Source organism: Hemitrygon akajei, chromosome 14 (genome assembly GCF_048418815.1).
Source record: "Hemitrygon akajei chromosome 14, sHemAka1.3, whole genome shotgun sequence".
Lineage (NCBI taxonomy): Eukaryota > Metazoa > Chordata > Chondrichthyes > Myliobatiformes > Dasyatidae > Hemitrygon > Hemitrygon akajei.
Genome location: NC_133137.1, coordinates 29,319,900 through 29,341,752, shown reverse-complemented (window position 1 = coordinate 29,341,752; position 21,853 = coordinate 29,319,900).

Below are 21,853 nucleotides of genomic sequence, written 5' to 3'. Positions count from 1 at the left end.
CATGTTGCCCAACATAGGAATGTTGTGTCAGTCAATCAGGACTGCCTGGGTACATGCTGTAACTTTCTTCCCAGTGAGATGTGAGGGAAAATTCTAGAGCTGGACAAGAAGTGTTTTCCAAAGGGCAGTAGTCAGGTTTAAGGTCTTTTGCCGGAGGTGCGGAGAGAAAAGCACCAGGGAAGATGCCTGGAGGATCCCAGCCGAAGGAAGACCCTAATGCCAAGGAGTGTTTTGTGAGGTGAAGGATTCCAAGGAGGGAAGTTCTACCTGTGGTTGGTGATGGGGATTACACCCTGTGAGTAAAGTGATACACCCAGCTACAACAGAAGTGAGCTCCAATGTTTTTGTGCACATTCAGACTGGTTCAACTGTAATGGGCCCATTTATCTTCTCTTTTGCTGATAACTATTTGAGTAAGTTGAAAAATTGGTAAATATACTTTCTGTGCTGGTGTATGAACTATCATTTCTTGGAAACTGATAATTGTGTGTGAGCAATATTTACACAGCATTTGCCACAATCAGAACATCCCAACTTTCCTGTTTGGTTGAACACAAACCGTACCGACCCTAGACATGTGTTGCATATGGAAGGTAGACTTCTCGCCACTGAGTCGTGTGGCTTTTAGCAGAGTTAGCTAATGAACCAAGTTTGTCTATGAGTCTCAGTGAGAGGGTTACATTGATATATATTAAGAACTTTTATTAACCGTGTGTGGGATAGAATCAAATGCTTTTTGGTAGACAATAGAACAATATGAATGATTTCTGCTTTTCCTTCGATCTTGATTTAGAATGACAGAATCTATTATCAGTTGTTCTTTACATTCTTTCGTACCCTTTCGGCACCCTCTCTGCTCTTCTGTAAGTATATTGTGATTAGTTAAGTGAGTGGTGATTAGTTTTCAGATACATGATGTTACAATTTTATATATAGCTTGTAAACAAGTAATATGATGATACTTTGATGAGTCATTAGTGATTTCTCCTTTCGGTAAGAGATATGTTTCACCTTCTGTCAAAAATTTGGGCACTATTTCAGGATTTTTAAGGAAATTGTTGATATGTATTAATAGGTACAGATGAAGGCAAGTACATTTTTATGCCAATAATTATCAATATAATCACTGCCAGCACTTTTCCAGTTGTGTGTATTTTTATAACCACTTTTAGCATATCCATTGTAACCTGTGTGTGTGTGTGTGTGTGTGTGTGTGTGTGTGTGTGTGTGTGTGTGTGTGTGTGTGTGTGTGTGTGTGTGTGTGTGTGAGTGAGTGTGTTAAAGCTTCTATAAATTCTACAATGCTGCTTTTAGGTTGATTGTACTTTGTGTGGACCTTATATTTCCTTAGTATTTTCCTAGCTTTATCTAACTTTCTTGCTCAGGTTTTCTATTTTATACTCCATTAGGTGGGCGATATCTCCTCTTAAGGTTTCAATACTGTTTCTTAATCTCTTCTGCCATTTCGGTGTTCTTGTTTCATTACTCAGTTTTGGGTTTCCATTAATGAGTGCCTGTATTTTGGAGCCATTGCACATCACTGCTGTTAATGCTGCACAGTATGTTATTGTGTGTAGTTCTTCAAATGTTTCAAGTTTTCCTAAATATTATGGTAATATAATATTGTTTGGAGTATTAGCAATTTTTTTTCAAATTTTGATTCTGTATTTGTTTTGGTATGCAGGGTCTTTTTGTTGGGACAATGCCCGTGCCTATGTATTCTGTTAGTATGGTGTTAAATATTTGGATAATTTTGTCTGTAGGCTCAGCTTCGTCATCAGCATTCTGAGAAGGTTCTAATTCTGTTGTTGTTACTGTCCAGTTGTGAAGCAGTTGAAATAATTGTACTTTCATCAGCGACTGTTATTATTATTGTTGTCTATATTTTATTTTTCTCTCAGCACATGCTGGTAAAACCTGGGGTACAGGCATAACCAAGTATGTTCATTTGACAATTGCTAGGAACATTTGGACTATTCTAGTGGTGTTTAGTATTGTGGCTTTCTGAAGATTAACATAGATATTGCTGTGTAGCCCAAATTGTTTAATGCTATTATGTAATGCCTTTAGGGTGGTACAGTTGTAGATATTACAATCAGAACAATGTATACCTTGTTCATGTTTCAAAGTCTTTCAATTTCCTCCTTTAATTCAGCACATTGCTGGTGTTTTTCTCTTATTGATTTCTGTAAGTTATGTGTGCTTGGAACGGCTATATCTATTAAATAAGTTGTTCTTGCTTGTTTATCATGTATTATTAAATCCGGACAGTTATTATGAATTGCCCTATCTATAATAACTGATCAGGCATAATATAATTCATGGTATTCTGACTCTAAAACTGGTTCAGGCTTGTATTTATAGTAAGGTGTGATTCTTTTTATGATTTTGTATTTTAAAGCAAGATTTCGATGAATGATGTTTGCTACTTGATTGTGCCTGTGCAAGTAATCAGATTGTGTTAAACTGCTACAGGATCTTGTAATATGTTGGGTTGTTTCTGGTTTTTCTCAGCATTTTCTATATTTATCATTTTGAATTTGTTGATTTTTATTATGTACTTTGTGATTTTTGGGGGGGTTAACCACCTGGTCCTGTATTCCCACAAGGAACCCCTCTGTTTCTGGAAAGAGGTCTCCAACTCTGAGCCAGGCGTTTGACACTTCCTTGTCGACATCTAGTCTGCTTAGATCATGGGGATGTCTTCCAAGGAGGGTCATGCTCTTCCATTAGTTCACTTTTACTTCAATAGTGATAATGTCTACATTTTTCTGGGTTGTGCTGCTCTCGGGTAAGCTTAGTGATGTATACTTCTGGGAATTGCATATGCCTGTGTGGAGTGCTGAGTCCTGTTTTCATTCTTGAAAGTATATCCTTAGAAGTTTTATCCGACTGTTATGTAGATGTTTATTGTCTGCTATTCCTCTTCCCCCTTCTGTCCTAGGTAGTGTTAATCTAAGAGCATTTGAATGTATATAATGCTTTCTGAAATTTGTCATTTCAATTCTTAATTTCTTTGTAAATTTCCCAGATCGGTTCAGACCTAAATGCTATGCCAAAATAATGTGGTAATATAGGCATAGTGAAAGTGTTTATTGCCTTTGTTATATTTTACTGTTGAGCTCTGTTTGGCAGATTTTCTTAGGCCTTGAAATAAATTCTGTCAAAAGTTTTTTTTCTTTATTACACTATAATTTATTTATTTTCCTTGTTGATACCCCAGGTCCTTACGTGTTTCATATTCACCCATCGGTTGTACTGTATCCTGCTGCCCTGTTTTGTATTCTATTAGCGCTATTGCACCTTTCTTTATGTTCTGCATTTATCCAGTCCAAAGTTCATGCTTATGTCTTTCAAAAATAGTTCTACTATTTGAATTAATTGCTTTAGCTTAACTGAAGAAGGAGCATATAATTTCAAATCATCTATGTATAGAAGATGTGTTAAGGTATAGCTCATTTCATTGTTTCTGATTTGATACACCATTTTCATTTGAGTCAGTAAATTAGAGAGTGGATTTAAAGCTAGACAGAACTGTTGTGTACTTAGAGAGTCCCCTTGGGAAATGTTTCAGTTTATTTTGATAACAGTGGTTGTTCTTTTTTGGCTGTTGATAGTTTGGTTGATTCTAATATGCCAATGCTTCATCTGATGTTGCAGGAATTTCACAAATGCATTTTGATGGTCAATATAGCAACATGAAAGATTTCTGCTTTTCCGCTGGGCTTGATTTAGAATTACGGGTTCTATTATCAGTTGTTCTATACATCCTTTCATACCCTTATGGCTTCCTTTCTGCTCTCCTGTAAATATATTGTGATTATCTAAGTGAAGGGTGATTAGTTGTTGGATGCATAATGTTACAATTCTCTATATAGTTCGTAAACAAGTAATAGGACAATATTTTGATGGCTCTTTTATGATTTCCCTTTAGGTAAGTATGATTTACCTTCATCAAAAATTCAGGCACCTTTTCAGGAAATTTAAGAAAGTTGTTGATATGTTTTAAGAAGTAAGGATGAAGGCAAGCAAAATTTTTATACCAATAATTATGAATATGATCACTTCCAGCACTTTTTCAGTTGTGTTTCTTTTTATAACCACTTTTAGCACATCCATTGTAACTTCAGATGTTTGCATTTCTTCAATTGTGTGTGTGTGTGTGTGTGTGTGTGTGAGAACATTTTCCTCCCTAATCCAGTTTGCTTCTTGATTGTGTGTCACCCTGTTTGAAGAGATATTCTACCAAACATTCATTATCTCTGTCGTTGTTAGTAATTCTGAGCAGGGGTTGGTGACATTTTGGTGAGTCAAATTTAGTTTCAATGTTCTATATAAACCTTTTTCACTGTTTTTGAACTGATAATTCTGTTTGCTTAGTCTGGTGCATTTCACGTATCTACTTAGACTGGCTTTGTATGCCCCAGGATCTTGTATCTATAAACGCCGGCTGGTGGCGTAGTGGTGAGAGGTCCCGAGTTCGAATCTGGCTAGCTCCATCCATGCCTGGGTTGAGCATTGAGCTAGCAACTTGACCTCGTAAAATAAAAACCTGGAGAGGGATGGGCTCCGTCAGGTTTCAGATGCCCAAGACACGTTGTACGATGAGCAATCACCAAAAAGATTGATGCAAAAAGCTTGTCCTGAGTGTGCCCCGATGACTCCACCAGCAGTTAAGGGCGCGCGCGCGCGCACACACACACACACACACACACACACACGCACGCACGCACGCACGCACGCACGCACGCACTCACACACACACACACACACACACACACACACACACACCACACACACACACACACACACACACACACACACACACACACACACACACACACACACACACACACACACACACACACACACACAGGAACTCAGCAGTGAAAGCACAGAAACAAATAAACATACGGACCTTATAGTTCCTTAGCCTTTTGCTTAACTTTCTTGCTGAGTTTATCCTTTTTGTACTCCATTAGGTGGGCTATTTCTGATCTCAAAGTTTCAAATTTGTTTTTAAATCTCTTCTGCCATGTCGGTGTTCCCATTTCACCACTCAGTTTTGAGTTTCTATTAATGAGATTAATGAGTGCCTGTATTTTGGAGCCATTGCATGGCACTGCTGTTAATGCTGCACAGTCTGTTGTTGTGTGTAGTTCTTCAAATGTTTCAAGTTTTCCTAGATGTTGTGCTAATATAATATTGTTGTAAGTATTAACAATTTTTTGCTAATTTTGATGACGTATTTTGGTTTGGTATGTAGGATCTTTTTGTTCGGTCAATGCCCATATATTCTGTTAGTGTGATGTCAAATATTCGGATAATTTTGTCTGTAAGCTCAGCTTCATCATCAGCATTTGGCGGAGGCTCTAGAACAGTGTTGTTGCTATTAACATTGGATTCTGAAGCTGTTGAAATACTTGTATTTTCATCAGTGCTTCGGTTGCATCTTCATTATTTTCTTGCATTGCATTGTTGTGGTCTTTGGGTTGGTTTCTTTCTAGCTGCTGTACAACTTCATGTTTTATTTGGTTTTGCATGTCTATAGAGATTAAATTTCTTTTTACTGTCACTCTACGTCGAGCTTGTATGAAAGGATATTGTGCTGTAAACTGTTGATGAAGTTTGTCCCTGTTTACTGTCACATCAGTCACAAGTTCTGTTACTCAATAATATACATGCAACATGAATGCGTTTACTTCTAATGACCAATTCATGGGTGTCTTTCTTCTCGTAAAAGTCGCAGTTGTAAGTGGACTGCTCCCCTGAGAAATGCCTGCAGCAGGCACAGCCTGTGGTGTTAGTGGGCCACTTTGAATCTGTTTTGGGTTTACTGGTGCCTACCTACCTATTCAGCAGTGCCCCACCGGCAGCTCGCCAACTGTCAGGCCCTGTGCTAGCTCCAGGCATGCCCTGACAATCTGCAGGCAGTGGCCATATCACCCTCTTCTGTAGACATCTCTCCATTTCTAAAGCAAAATGGTTTTGCTTTTTATACCCACAGCTGCCCCTAACATGGAGAACAGACGCTGAGCAGAGCACTGCCCAATCTGGGTACAGATGCGTCTAAATTTGTTTTAGGACCCAGCAGCTGATTTTACACCAATGGATGTCTTCTCCCCGCACCTTATGTCCCAGATCCCAGAACACCCCGCTATTTTGTGGCTTATTGACATAGCTGATATCATATGGTCCTGTAGGTGCACTTTCAGTTGGAAATGCCTCCTCTTTGAATTCTTAACGAGTCATGAAGAAAGTGTGGTGTGGAAGGAGATAATGGATGCAAGGGGAAAGAAATAGAAAGAAGAACAATAAGAATGATCTGAATGGACATGGAGCTCAGAGGTTGCTGAAATCAATAATAAAACTGAACATACTGAAGATTTTCATCAGGTCAGGCAGCATTAAAACTGCATTATTTGTGGATCTCAGCCAAAACAGCTCAAGTTGGCCTTGTCCTTGGCTTGGAAAGGAAAAGATCTGAAACTCCGCAGATACTGACTGACCTGCTGAGTATTTCTAGTAGTTTCAGAGTTTCATTTCAGCTTTTTCAAGATCTGCAGCTTTTTTGCTTCTTGTTCAGATCTACGTGTGCCAACCTGTCCTCACAGGGCCAGGCAATAATCGTGGACAGACAAGGAGATCACGTGAACTACAGTGGCTGAAAGCCAAACAAGGCATGCAAAGTAAATTCTCTGTTCCACTTACCCTACAAACCAGACACTGATGCCACAACACTATTGAGAGAGCAGTTTTCTCCTTTTAAAACCAATACCTGGGGCATGTTCATTAAATAACATTTAAATCATTTAACATTTTGAATTCCAGTCTTTGTTCATACCTTTGGGGATTTTTAAAGTTAACAAAGGAAGTTTTGTTGTTAGCCAAAGTCTCAGCCATGCATTTTAAAAGAGGAAGAAACTTGATAGTCTAAGTTCGCTTCTCATGCTCACGGACTGTCTGAAGCACACGTTAAAAGAATAGTTTTTTTCCAGAGCTGGACCAGTGATCACATGATACTTAAAACAGCATTCATTATAAATGACAGAGCAGAGTTAATGGGATCCGTTACTGTGTGTAAAGAGGTTGCAAGCTTTTTATGAGGAGTTGATATGTCAGAGCTGTTCTGTTTAATTTTTGAATATAGGAAAACAGAGGAAGATGAGCTGGCCCCCCCTTGATGGTTCAGCTGTTTTATACATTGAGGAATTGACCTGTATGTTCCAGGAACATTTCAGGTTCAACTCACTGACTGTGCAGAGCCAACAGATCTCAGTCAGAGACTACAGTTGTCCAAGAAAAGAAAGAAACGTACAAGATTTGTGCTCCTGGTCGTGACATGTAGCCATTCTTTCCGAAGGATTAAAGTGGACTGTATTTTTTTCACGCATATTCATTATGGAGGACCACAGATACACTGTCTATGGAAATGCATTCAGTAGCTTTATTGAGCGTCCAATTAAGTCGAAGTTGTTCTGGTAGCTGGTCGGGTTTATTTGAAATGTTAATATATGCAAATTGACAGACAATAGAGTCGAACAAGTCTATTCATTTTGAATACAGGGCTTTTAGGATAATCCATTACAGAGATTATATTCCGTCCAAGGGCAGCGTATATAGAAAATGGCAAATATCCAGATGTTAATCTCACAATATTTAAGAATTTTTTGTTTGTTTGTTTATTCAACATCAGTTGATTGAAACATAAGGCAGCTGATAGACAGAAGACGAACTTCAGACATTAGCCTGGTGAAGATCTAAACTATATGGGCTCAACAGAGTTCAGATTATCCAGATATAGTGCCTCCATATAAACAAGTAGAGTCAATACTCAGCAAATCCTGTAAGAAAACACTTTATAGATTTATTCTAATAGATTCCTAAGAAGTACTTCCTGTACTTCCTAAGAAGGTTGGCGTCATTCAATGTCTGTAGTGAGATGCTGAAGATGTTCTATAGGTCAGTTGTGGAGAGCGCCCTCTTCTTTGTGGTGGCGTGTTGGGGAGGAAGCATTAAGAAGAGGGACGCCTCACGTCTTAATAAGCTGGTAAGGAAGGCGGGCTCTGTCGTGGGCAAAGTACTGGAGAGTTTAACATCGGTAGCTGAGCGAAGGGCGCTGAGTAGGCTACGGTCAATTATGGAAAACTCTGAACATCCTCTACATAGCACCATCCAGAGACAGAGAAGCAGTTTCAGCGACAGGTTACTATCGATGCAATGCTCCTCAGACAGGATGAAGAGGTCAATACTCCCCAATGCCATTAGGCTTTACAATTCTACCGCCAGGACTTAAGAACTTTTTAAAAGCTATTATTAATGCTTTTTGAGATAGTGATTTAGATGCATATCATATTTTTTACTGAGTTAAGTATTGTATGTAATTAGTTTTGCTACAACAAGTGTATGGGACATTGGAAAAAAGTTGAATTTCCCCATGGGGATGAATAAAGTATCTATCTATCTATCTATCTATCTATTAAGGGTTTGAAGGTTAAGGGGAGAAGGATTAAAAGACAATCAGCTGTGACCTAATAGTGTAGCAGTCTTGATGGGCCAAATGGCCAGATTCTGGTCAATTTAGAATCAGCATCAGGTTTAATATCACTGGCAGATGTTGTGAAGTTTGTATCTATCTATCTATCTATCTATCTATCTATCTATCTATCTATCTATATGTGTGTATATAAATAAATTAATAGGGCAAAAACTGAAAAAAGCAAAAAACTATGGTGATGTAGTGTTCATGGGCTCATTGCCTATTTAGAAATGTGAAGGTGGAGCGGAAGAAGCTGTTTCTGAAGCAGTGAGTGTGTGTGTTCAGGCACCTGCACCTCCTCCTTGATGGTAACATTGTAAAGAGGGCATGTCCTCAATGGCACGTGCAGTTTATTTGAGACATTGCCTTTTGAAGGCGTTCTCGCTGCTGGGGAGGCTAGTACCCATGATGGAGTTGGCTGAGTTTACAACTTTCTGCAGCTTTTTCAAACCTGTGTAGTGGCCCCCTCCATATCAGACGATGATGCAACCAGTTAGAATGCTCTTCCTGGTATTCCGTAGAAATTTGCCAGTGTTCTTGGTGACATACCGAATCTCCTCAAACTCCAAATGAAATGTAACTGCTGTCTGACCTTCTTTGGAGCTGCATCAACATGTTGGGCCCAGGATAGATCCTCAGGGATGCTGACACCCAGGCACTTGAAACTGCTCACCCTTTCCACTGTTGATTCCTAGATGAGGACAGGTGTGTGTTCCCTCTACTTTCCCTTCCTGAAATCAACAACCAATTCCTTGGTCTTAAGCTATGTCCACACTACACCGAATAAATCCGTAAACAAATCTTTTTCTCTTCGTTTTTACCCTCCGCCCACACTAAAACGGCATTTTCGTCCCCCAAAACCAGAGCTTTTCAGAAACACTGATTTTGAAAATGGCGCTTGGGCAGATCAATGTGGACGGGGTAACTGGAGAAATCTGAAAACGCTGTCAGACGGCAGCGTGCCATTTAATTGTTTTCCTGAACGCAAACCCCCACAATCTAATAATTTCAGAACAGACGGCAACAAGACTGAAGCCAGAAGAGTTAGAAATGTACTCACCAAATACTTTGACCCATAACTTACTGAATAAATAAGTATACTCACTTTGCCCTGTTTTCTGTCATTGCTCGTATGAAGGTGGTTTACCTATTTATGCAAGTACTTCTCTGACAATAGATGTGTAACAGCCTAATGTAACATTGTATGGAAATACAAGATAACACTGATGCAGACATGTTTTATACATTTAACAAGGGGCTTTATTAATGCAACAGAGTTAGTCAGTTTTTCAATGTTCATCGTCAGCCGGGTCATACTGTCCGTGAACTCCCTGTCGGTTGCCTCCATACACTCCAGTATTTGTTTTTTTTTTACTTTTAAGTCCTCCTGTGCGAGAGCCAACAGCTGTCCATCGTTTTAAGTTATTCTAGTCTGTAACTGCACAAACACGCACTTTCACAGCGAGATTCGACACCAAACATGTTGCTTGTTTTCTGTAGATGTGTCCTGCACATGCGCAGTAGGAGGAGATTCGCCGAAATATCCGTTTCAATGTGGACAGAGATATTTTTTAAAAGGCCTAGTGTGGATGCCTATCGTTTTTACGCGAAACCGGCATTTTCAAAATTATCCAGTCTAGTGTGGATGTAGCCTTACTGACACTCAGTGCAAGGTTATTGTTGTGACACCACTCAATCACCTGATCTATCTCACTCCTATACACCTCCTTGACACCTTCTGAAATTCTGCCAACAATAGCTATGTCATCAACAAATTTATAGATGGTATTTGAGCTGTAGCTAGCCACACACTCATGGGTATAGAGAGAGTAGAGAAGTGGACTAAGCATGCATCCTTGAGATGCACTGGTGTTGATCGTTGGTGGGGAAGAGATATTATTTCTGATCTGCACTGACTGTGGTCTCCTGTTGAGGAAGTTAAGGATCCAGCTACAGGGAGAAATACAGAGACCCAGGTTTTGGAGCTTGTTGATTATTACTGAAGGTATGATGCTGTTGAACGCTGAGCTGTGATCAATGAACTACAGCCTAACATACTATAGGTATTACTATTGCCTGGGTGGTCCAAGGTTGAGTGGAGAACGAGTGAGGTTGCATCCACTGTAGATCTATTGTGACGAAAGGCAAATGCAGTGGGTCTAGGTCCTTGCTTAGGCAGGAGTTGATTCTAGCCATGACCTACCTTTCAAAGCACTTCATCACAGTAGATGTAAGTGCCACTGGGTGATGGTCATTGAGGCAGCTCACCCTCCTCTTCCTGGGCACTGGTATGATTGTCATTCTTTTGAAGCAGGTGGAACCCTCCGACTGCAGCAAGGAGAGATGGAAGATGTCCTTGAACAGTGGGAAGTGTCTTTGAACACTCCCACCAGTTAGATGGCGCAAATTTACAATGCTCTACCAGGTATATCATCAGGGCTTGATGCCTTGAGAGGGTTCACCCTCTTGAAAGATGTTCTGGGGTCTCAAGATGGCGCTTATGGAGTGAAGCGGTTTTAGGCTTTGCTCCAAACCTCTTACTTTTTTTAAACCTACAAACACCCCCTAATTGATCTTTTTATGCCTATTCTAAAGGGGTTTAAACATATGAAATTTTTTTCAACTGTTTGAATCATTTTCAACTCGCTGAAATGTCTAAAGCAAAGGAAGCGAAACAGACGAAAGAACCAGTAACTTTAGAAGCAATTGTGAATCTTATGGACGACAGACTTGGAAAACTGGAGAGTAAATTAACCGCAAAGCTTTCTACGTTTGATGAAATTTTAAAGACATTTGACGTAAAACTTCAAGCACTTACACTGGAGTCACAAAAACAACAAGCAAGTATTTTAGTTCTTGAAGAAGCCGCTTGCCAGAGAGATCGTATAATTGAAACTTTGCAACAACAGCAAACTTCGACTTCTCAACAGATGGATCGTTATAAATCTAAAATCACTGATCTTGAAAACCGCTCTCGAAGACAAAATCTTCGGTTAATTGGGATTCCGGAAAAATTTGAGAATGGCGATCTCACTGTTTTTTTCTCCAAATTTTTAATGGATGTCTTTGGCTCAAAAGTACTGGATTCCCCTCTAATAATCGACCGTGCACATTGCATTTCTCGTTTTCATTCAGATTCAAGTTTGAAACCACGACAAGTAATTCTCCGGATCCATTACCCTCATACCAAAGAGCGTTTGATTCGGGCTGCACGGAAAAAGGGTATGATCAGCTTTCAAGATTTTAAATTCCGTATTCTGGAAGACTACAGTCCCGAAGTTTTAAGGGCAAGAATGGCTTTTAAATCGGTTATGTCGGAAATTCATCAGAAAGGCTACAAGCAAGCGCTGTTATTTCCAGCACATTTGAGAGTTACTCTCAAAGACGGAACTTAACGGCTGTTCAAATCTCCAGCGGATGCTCAAAGATTTCTGGAAGAATAACATTTTATGGGGTTGACTAATGTAATAATTAGTCTATAGATTTGGATCTTTTATAAAATGATGTTTTTTTTAATGTATGGCTTACATGTATTTTTTATACATGGTAAAAGTTCGTTTTTGGTTTATTCTGAGTTTGTTATTTTTTCATATTATTAATCTGTTAGTTTTGAAAGTAATTTATTAGGGTTTTCTTTTAAGTTCATATACACTTTTTAATATTTTTAACATTTAAATATTAAGATTTTTTAAAAATAAAATGTCGTTTCTTCTTCCTGAAAGGCTTTAGTGCTTGGAACGTCACATCCATTTTGATGTGTCTGAATAAGTTTTAAACTTTCTTTTAAAACACTAATTCAGTATTATTCATTTATGGGTTTTATCATTTTAATTTTTTTTTTAATCCTTTTGTTTTATATATATAATACTAACTTTATATTTTAATTTTTGTCATACCAACCCTTTCTTATAATATGGGTGGTTTGTATCTTTTATTCAACTTTTTTTTGTTTGAGTTGCCGTCTTGAGACATGGGGGTAATTTTAGTGTTAGATTGCTTGCTTGCCTCTTTTTGGCTTTTTTCCTGGGGTTTTGAGGGTGGAGGAATGGGGATTTTCTTTTCTTTCTTTTCCTTTTGCTTGCTTTATGCTTAGTTTTACTTCATGGGCTCATATGAAACTACAAAAATGGTTGCAGTGTCGTGACTTCCGGTTCCTCCTTGAACTTACTTCCCTCTTCCGGATTCATGAGTTCATCTTTTTTTTAACCTCATGTGTTAATTGTAATAAATATTGTCAATATGGATAGGGTTATTAATTTTGTTTCTTGGAATACTAATGGTTTAAATCATCCGATCAAACGGAAAAAAATATTCAAAGTATTCCATAGAATGAATGCTAATGTTATCTTTGTACAAGAGACTCATGTAAGGAAGGTGGATAGTCAACGCTTTTTTAGGTTTTTGAAAGACCAACAATATCACTCGAATTCTCAAGCCAAAGTAAGAGGCGTTTCCATTTTTATAGATTCTTCAACCTCCTTTATACATCATGAAACAATTTCAGACCCACAAGGTAGATTTTTGCTTATTACTGGTTTACTTTTTAATCAAAAAGTTGTTTTAGTTAATGTTTATGCTCCAAATACTGATTGTCCTGAATTTTTTAAGTGTCTATTTACATCCTTTCCAATTTGAATCAGTACAGACTGATAATGGGTGGGGATTTTAACTGTTGTTTAAACCCTTCGATGGATAGATCCAAGCCCACACAAGTTCTTCCGAATAAATCGGCCTCTCTTATCAACTCCTTTATGACTGATTCAGCAATTTGTGAAATTTGGCGTTTTTTACACCCCAATGACAAAGAGTTTTCATACTTTTCTCATGTTTATCATAATTATTCAAGAATTGATTACTTTTTCATTGATCACCGTTTACTTACAGATGTTATCGATTGTAAATATGACTCTATTACCATTTCTGATCATGCACCTTTGAAATTATCTATTAAGATAATGGATTCATCTATTAATGCTAAATCTTGGAGGTTCAACTCTATTTTATTGCAGGACTTAGACTTTGTTAATTTTATTAAACAACAAATTGATTTGTTTTTCTCAACAAATTCTACAGCAGAGATCTCTAGTGGAATTTTATGGGACACTTTTAAAGCATTTATTCGTGGACAGATTATTTCATACTCTGCTGGAGTTAGGAAACGAACTAATTCTAAAATATTAACATTGGTTGATAAAATCAAAGCAATTGATAAGATTTATTCAGTGACCCCCAGCAAAGAACTTTATAAAGAAAGAGTGGAACTTCAAATGGAGCATAGTTTGTTATTATCCTCTTCGATTGAAAATCAGTTAATTAAATCTAGAACCCAGTTTTATGTATATGGAGATAAGTCTGGTAAATTATTGGCTAATCAATTGAAAACTGCTTCGGTTAAATGACAGATTACTAGGATTCGTAAACAAGATGGCACTCTGACAATCGACCATAAAGAGATAAATAAAGCCTTTCAAGATTTTTATAATTCCTTATATCAATCAGAATTTGCTGAGGATTCTTCTATAATAGATGAATTTTTAAGGAAATTGAATATTCCAAAATTAACAGTAGAGGATAGTGTATTCTTAGATACACCTATCACGGAAACTGAAATAAAAAAGGCTATTTTTTCAATGAATTCCGGTAAAGCTTCTGGTCCAAATGGTTATTCTGCAGAATTTTTTAAATGTTTTTCCTCTATACTTTCTCCTTGGCTTTGTAAAATTTTTAAAGATGCGTTAATTATAGGCAAATTGCCACAATCTTTTTATGAAGCTTCTATTTCTTTAATCCTTAAAAAAGATAAAGACCCTATTGAATGTGCATCCTATTGGCCTATATCCTTGATGAATATGGATTTTAAGATTTTTAGTAAAATTTTGGCTACTAGATTAGAAAATATATTACCTTGAACCATTTCTGAAGATCAGACTGGATTTATTAAAAATCGCTATTCATCTTTTAACATTAGAAAATTAGTTAATATTATTTATACTCCTTCACCCAAAATACCAGAATGTGTCATTTCTTTAGATGCTGAAAAAGCATTTGATAGAGTTGAATGGCCATATTTATTTAATACGATGCAGCATTTTAATTTTAGTTCAAAATTTATATCATGGATTAAATTAATATACTATAATCCCTTAGCTTCTGTTTTTACCAATAATCAAAGATCTCCTTTTTTTCAGTTATTCCGTGGTACAAGGCAAGGTTGTCCTTTAAGTCCTTTACTATTTGACATCGCTTTGGAACCTTTGGCTATAGCCATTCGTGAATCACCTAATATTTTGGGTATTACTCGTGGGGAGGGGACGTATAAATTATCATTATATGCTGATGATTTGTTACTATACATATCCGACCCTGAAAGATCTATTCCTGCTATTTCGGCCTTGCTTGCTCAGTTTAGTAACTTTCCTGGTTATAAATTGAATTTTAATAAGAGTGAATTATTTCCATTAAATATGCAAGTTCCAATTTATAAACATTTACCATTTAAAGTTGTTACAGATTATTTTACTTATTTAGGTATTAAAATTACTAAAAAACATAAAGATTTATTTAAAGTTAACTTTTTACCCTTAATTGACCAAATTAAGCAACTTGCTATCAGGTGGTCTCCACTATCTTTGTCATTGATTGGTAGAATTAATGCTATTAAGATGATGGTATTACCCAAATTCTTATATTTATTTCAAGCATTACCAATTTTTATTCCTAAATCTTTTTTTGATATTATTGACTCCAAAATATCTTCTTATCTGTGGCAGAATAAAAATCCTAGACTAGGCAAAAAATATTTACAGAAGCCTAAGAAGGAGGGCGGTTTGGCTTTGCCAAACTTGAGATTTTACTATTGGGCAGTTAATATATGATATTTAATATTTTGGACACAAGAATTGACTACAGCTGCTTGCCCACAATGGGTAAATTCGGAATGTAAATCTGTACAAGACTTTTCATTGTTTTCAATCTTAGGATTTTCACTTCCTTTTTCTTTATCTAAATTGAATAAACAAATAACTAATCCTATAGTCAAATATACATTGCGAATTTGGTTTCAATTTCGTAAATTTTTTGGTTTGAATAAGTTTATTTTATCATGCCCTATAATATCTAACTATTCTTTTCGGCCCTCTCTTATGGATCAAGCTTTTCTTTTATGGAAAACAAAAGGTATAACATGTTTTCGTGATTTGTTTTTGGATGATAGCATTATGTCCTTTGAACAGCTATCTAATAAATATAATTTACCTAAAACCCATTTTTTTAGATATTTGCAAGTTAGAAATTTTTTGTATAATGAGTTACAGTCTTTTCCGAAACTATGTCCATTGGACATTATGGAAAGAATTTTAGCTCTGAATCCTTGTCAAAAGGGTTTAGTAGCTGTTATTTATAATATGATCATGAAAATACAGCCAGGTATCAGAAAAAATTAAGAAGGAATGGGAAGAAGAACTTCATTGTCTTATATCCACTGAGCAGTGGGAGAAAATTTTACTATTAGTCAATTTGTCCTCTATTTGTGCTAAACATACCCCAATACAATTTAAGGTTGTACATAGAGCTCATATGTCTAAGGATAAACTTGCTCGATTTTACTCTCATGTTAATCCAACCTGTGACAGATGTCATTCTGATGTTGCTTCATTGACCCATATGTTTTGGTCTTGCCCTTGTTTGCAAAATTACTGGAAAGATATTTTCAGTATTATTTCAAGAGTTCTGAATAACAATTTCCAACCGCATTCTTTTACTGCAATTTTTGGTTTACCAATGGTGGATAATAGTCATTTATCCTCTTCATCTCGACGAATGATTGCATTTGTTGCATTAATGGCTAGAAGATCTATTTTATTGAATTGGAAAGAAATTAATCCTCCAACTATATTTCAGTGGTTTTCTCAAACTATCTCTTGTTTGAGCTTAGAAAAAATTAGAAGTGTTGTTTTTGATCCTTCAGTTAAATTTGAAGAAACTTGTAGACCATTTATTCAACATTTTCATATGAGTTAAATTGTCTTTTCCTAAACCTCACTTTGATTATCCTTAATTATTTGGATGGAGGTTCAGAGTTATTGGCACTACTGTATGTATTTAACATTATGCAATGGCCCATGTTGGTTAGTGTTTTTTTTTCTTTTTGTTTCTTTTGTTCATAAATACTATGAGTTTGGGAGGCTATATATATTGATTATTATATATTTGAATGTCTACTTAAACTATTAATTATGTACTCTCAAACACTTTGTATTCGTGTTTCATTTATGTTTGTTTAAAAAATTAATAAAAAGATTTTTTTTAAAAAGAAAGATGTTCTGACATCAGCCTCTGAGACAGAGATCTCAAGGTCGCCAGATACTGCAGGGATTCGCTCAGTTGTAGTTTTATCCTTCCTTTCAAGTGTGCGTAAAAGGTGTGGAGATCATCTGAGATTGAAGCATCACAGTCATTCATGATGTTAGCTCTCGCCTTGTAGGAAGCAATAGTCCTATGTTTTGTGATCTCATTTTAATTCTTTACTTTTAAGTATTGTTTTATTCTCTCCAGCTTGCAGCATCAATTTGACATGTAAATGACACAGAAAATTATGAATTTGTGCCTTCATAACTTCAGGACATCGCCAAGTGTATTTATATTGAAATACATAGGTAAACAGTCCCACAAACAACAGTCTCATAATGGTAAAGTAACTTTTGTGAGAGATGGTAATTGAATGAAAAGTATTGTTTGGGACACTGGGGCTAAGTTTGATGTTCTGTGAAATTATGCCATTTATAAGAACATACAGAACCTTGATTTGATGTTTTATCAGTAAGGCATCGATGCTGAAAGACTAACACTTCCTTACTACTACACAGCATTGTTGTGCCTAAGTATTAGGAGTAGCACTTGAATATGGTACCTTCAGAAGCATTAATGTTACTGTCTGTGGTGAACTACATATACCTGTCTGGACACGCCCCTCTGCTGACTGCTCCTGTGGCTCCTCCCAGAGACCCCTGTATAAAGGCGGTTGGAGGCACTGCTCCTCCCTCAGTCTCCAGGATGTTGTGTGGTGGTCTCTTGCTGCTAATCGTGGTCTCTTGCAGCTAATAAAAGCCTATCGTTCGCCTCCCGTCTCCGAGAGTTATTGATGGTGCATCAATTTTATTAGCTGCAATTTTAAAACATGGAGAGCATTTTACGCCCAGATAAATTGGACATTGATCCTCAAGCTCCCGAAGCAGCCATTGCCTTTGAACTCTGGCTTGCATGCTTCCAATCGTACCTGGAAGAGATTCCCGTGACTGAGCCTGCTATCATGCACAGAGTTCTCCTCTCCAGAGTCAGTCCGCGGGTATACTCCCTAATCAGGGACCTGCCGACCTACTAAGGGGCACTGGACACCCTCAAAAGACAGTACCTGCAGCCGGTGAACACCGTCTACGCAAGACATTGCTTAGCGACGCGGCAGCAGCGGGCCGGAGAGTCGAGCGCTGAGTTTGTCCAGGCCCTACAGACACTCGTGCGGGCCTGCGACTGCAGGGGACTGACGGCGGAACAGCATGCGGAGCTCCTGGTACGAGACGTACCAGTCGGAGGTGCAGCGGCTGCTCAGGGAGGGGATCATTGAGCCAAGCACAAGTCCTTGGAGGGCCCAGGTGGTCGTTGTTCGGACAGGGCAGAGAAATAGGATGGTCGTGGACTATAGCCAGACCATCAATAGGTTCACGCAGCTTGACGCATACCCCCTACCCCGCATCGTGGATATGGTCAATCAGATAGCTCAGTACAAGGTGTACTCGACCATAGACCTGAAATCCACTTACCATCAGCTCCTCATCTGCCCGGAGGACCGCCCCTGCACCGCCTTCGAGGCGGGCAGCAGGCTCTATCACTTCCTGCACGTCCCCTTCGGTGTCACGAATGGTGTCTCTGTCTTCCAGAGGGAAATGGACCGGATGGGGGACCAGTGCCAACTGAAGGCCATGTTCCCATATCTGGATAACATCACCATCTGCGGTCACGACTGGCCAGATCACAACACCAACCTCCAACGATTTTTCCAAGCGGCCAATGCTTTTAACCTTACCTATAACAGGGACAAGTGTGTTTTTGGAACCACCTGACTTGCTATCCTTGGGTATGTCGTGGAGAACGGGGTCATTGGCCCTGACCCCGACCGTATGCGCCCCCTGTTGGAACTCCCTCTTCCCACCACCCTCAGAGCTCTCAAACGGTGCCTGGGCTTCTTTTCCTATTACACCCAATGGGTCCCTCACTATGCAGACAAGGCCCGCCCCTTGGTCAAGTCCACCACATTCCCCCTCTCAGCTGAGGCCTGCGCGGCCTTCAGCCGCATTAAAGGGGACATTGCCAAAGCAATGATGCATGTGGTGGACGAGACCATTCCCTTCCAAGTAGAGAGTGACGCCTCCGACTTCGCGCTGGCTGCTACCCTCAATCAGTCAGGAAGGCCGGTAGCATTCTTCTCTCGTACCCTTCAAGGCCCTGAAATTTGGCACTCCGCGGTGGAGAAAGAAGCCCAGGCCATAGTGGAAGCTATTAGGCACTGGAGGCACTATCTCGCTGGCAAAAGGTTTACCTTGCTGACCGACCAGTGCTCAGTTGCATTCATGTTTAGTTTAGCAACCAACAGCAGGGCAAAATCAAAAATGATAAAATTTTGCGGTGGAAAATGGAACTCTCCACCTACAACTATGATATCCTGTACCGGCCTGGAAGTCTCAATGAGCCCCCTGATGCCCTATCCTGGGGAGCGTGTGCCAGCACGCAGCTCGACCGGCTATACGCCCCCCATGCAGATCTTTGCCACCCGGGGGTCACCCGATTGTACCATTTCGTGAAAGCCCGGAACCTGCCTTACTCCCTTGAGGACATCAGGACGATGACCAGGGACTGTCAAGTCTGCGCTGAGTGCAAACCGCACTTCTACCGTCCTGAAAAGGCACAACTTATCAAGGCCACCCGCCCCTTTGAGCGACTTAGTGTCGACTTTAAGGGCCCCCTTCCCTCCACCGACCGCAATGTCTACTTTCTCAACATAATCGACGAGTACTCGCAGTTCCCCTTTGCCATCCCCTGCCCCGATACCACTGCCACGTCCGTCATAAAAGCCCTGCGCCAGCTCTTCACTCTGTTCGGATATCCCTGCTATATCCACAGTGATAGAGGGTCCTCCTTTATGAGTGACGAGCTGCGCCAGTACCTGCTGGCTAGGGGTATTGCTACTAGTAGGACTACGAGCTATAATCCCCGGGGGAATGGACAGGTGGAGAGGGAGAATGCCACTGTGTGGAAGGCCACACTCTTAGCCCTTAAGTCAAAGGGATTGCCGGTCTCTCACTGGCAGGAGGTCCTCCCCGAGGCACTCCACTCCATCCGCTCCCTGTTATGCACGTCCACCAATGTCACCCCTCATGAGCCACTCTTTTCTTTTCCCAGGAAGTCTGCCACTGGGACCACCCTACCAGCTTGGCTGACGTCCCCAGAGCCAGTGCTGCTCCAGAAACATGCGAGGAGCAATAAATACTCCCCGATGGTCGAGAGGGTTCACCTACTTCATGCGAACCCCCAGTATGCCTACGTGGTCTTACCTGATGGGCGGGAGGACACGGTCTCCGTCCGCGACCTGGCGCCCGCAGGAGCGCCAGACCCCTACCCCGAACACTCCACAGTGACTCTGAATCCCATACCCACCGGAGTGTATACCCACGAGACACCGCGCACACCAAGCCCTACACAGACTCCTCACGACACTCCCATACCGGGTGCCTCGCACACTCATGAGGGATTACTGACGCCTAATGGGCTGACACCTCAAGTCAGGCCGGAGCCAGCACAACCACCGTCACCGGTGCAATCACCACCATCACCGGTGCAATCACCACCATCACCGGTGCAATCACCACCGGTGCTACGTAGATCGCAGCGACAGACTCGACCACCTGATAGACTTAACCTGTAAATATACTTGTGAGAAACGTCGCCCTGTGGGGACTCTGTTTTAAAACAAAGTGGGGGTGAATGTGGTGAACTACATATACCTGTCTGGACACGCCCCCCCCCACTGACTGCTCCTGTGGCTCCTCCCACAGACCTTTGTATAAAGGCGATTGGAGGCACTGCTCCTCCCTCAGTCTCCAGGATGTTGTGTGGTGGTCTCTTGCTGCTAATCGTGGTCTCTTGCAGCTAATAAAAGCCTATCGTTCGCCTCCCGTCTCCGAGAGTTATTGATGGTGCATCACTGTCCATGGCTAATACACCACATTTTCAATCTTGATTCTGTCCTGCTGAAAGGTCTCAGCCTGAAACACTAGTTGTTTATTCTTAGCTATAGATGCTGCCTGACAAGTTGAGTTCCTCCAGCATTTTGTGTGTATTGCTCTAGATTCCCAGCATCTGCAGAATCTTGTGTGTTTTTCAATCTTGAGCGCATGGGTATCATTACTGACTGAAAAGGATAGGCCAATGTGGTGTTATCACAACTTGAGTCTGACTTGCTGAATGTATTACACGTTTTCATGTCTAGATTTCCAGCAATTACAGTGTTTCACTTTTGTACCTGAAGAACTTGTTGAAGCTCATGTTTATTAATCAGTGAGAAATTAGGGATTAATTGCTGAAGCCAGATCTGGTATTCCACAAATATCACAAGCAGTGCACATCATTGCTCCTAGGAGATTCAGTGTTATGAAAACTGTCACTTAGCCATGAATGCAGTTGATAGTGCTGGGAAAAAGTCTCAGTTGCGATTATAATTAATGATAAATCCATATATATATATATATATATATATTTATTTATTTATATATACACATACACATCAGGTGAGAGCATGAAGGCCCCACTGAAAAAATGGTCCAAGCTTGGAAATGAGGTTTGGCATCTGGAGATACGGTAGCTTCTGCACGTGGAACCCAGGATGGCAATATTAACTTCCAAGAAAAGAGGGGGAAATATCAAAATAGAAAGGTGTAGGAAAGAAAAAAAAAAGTGAAGTAATCAGGGCAATTGTTATCAGGCTACCACCGCCAACCAACAACAATCAAGCTCTTGAACAAAAGGGGATAACTATACTCAGTTGCCTATCCATTGAGAGCTTCCCACAACCAATGATCTCACTTTAAGGGCTCTTTATCTCATTATCTAATGTTCTCATTGTCTATTGCTATTTATTTATATTTGCATTTGCCTAGTTTGTTGTCTTCAGCATTCTGGTTGATTTTTCATCGATCCTGTTATTTGTTGAGTATTCCCACAGAAAATGAATCTTAGAGTTGTATATGGTGACATATATGTACTTTG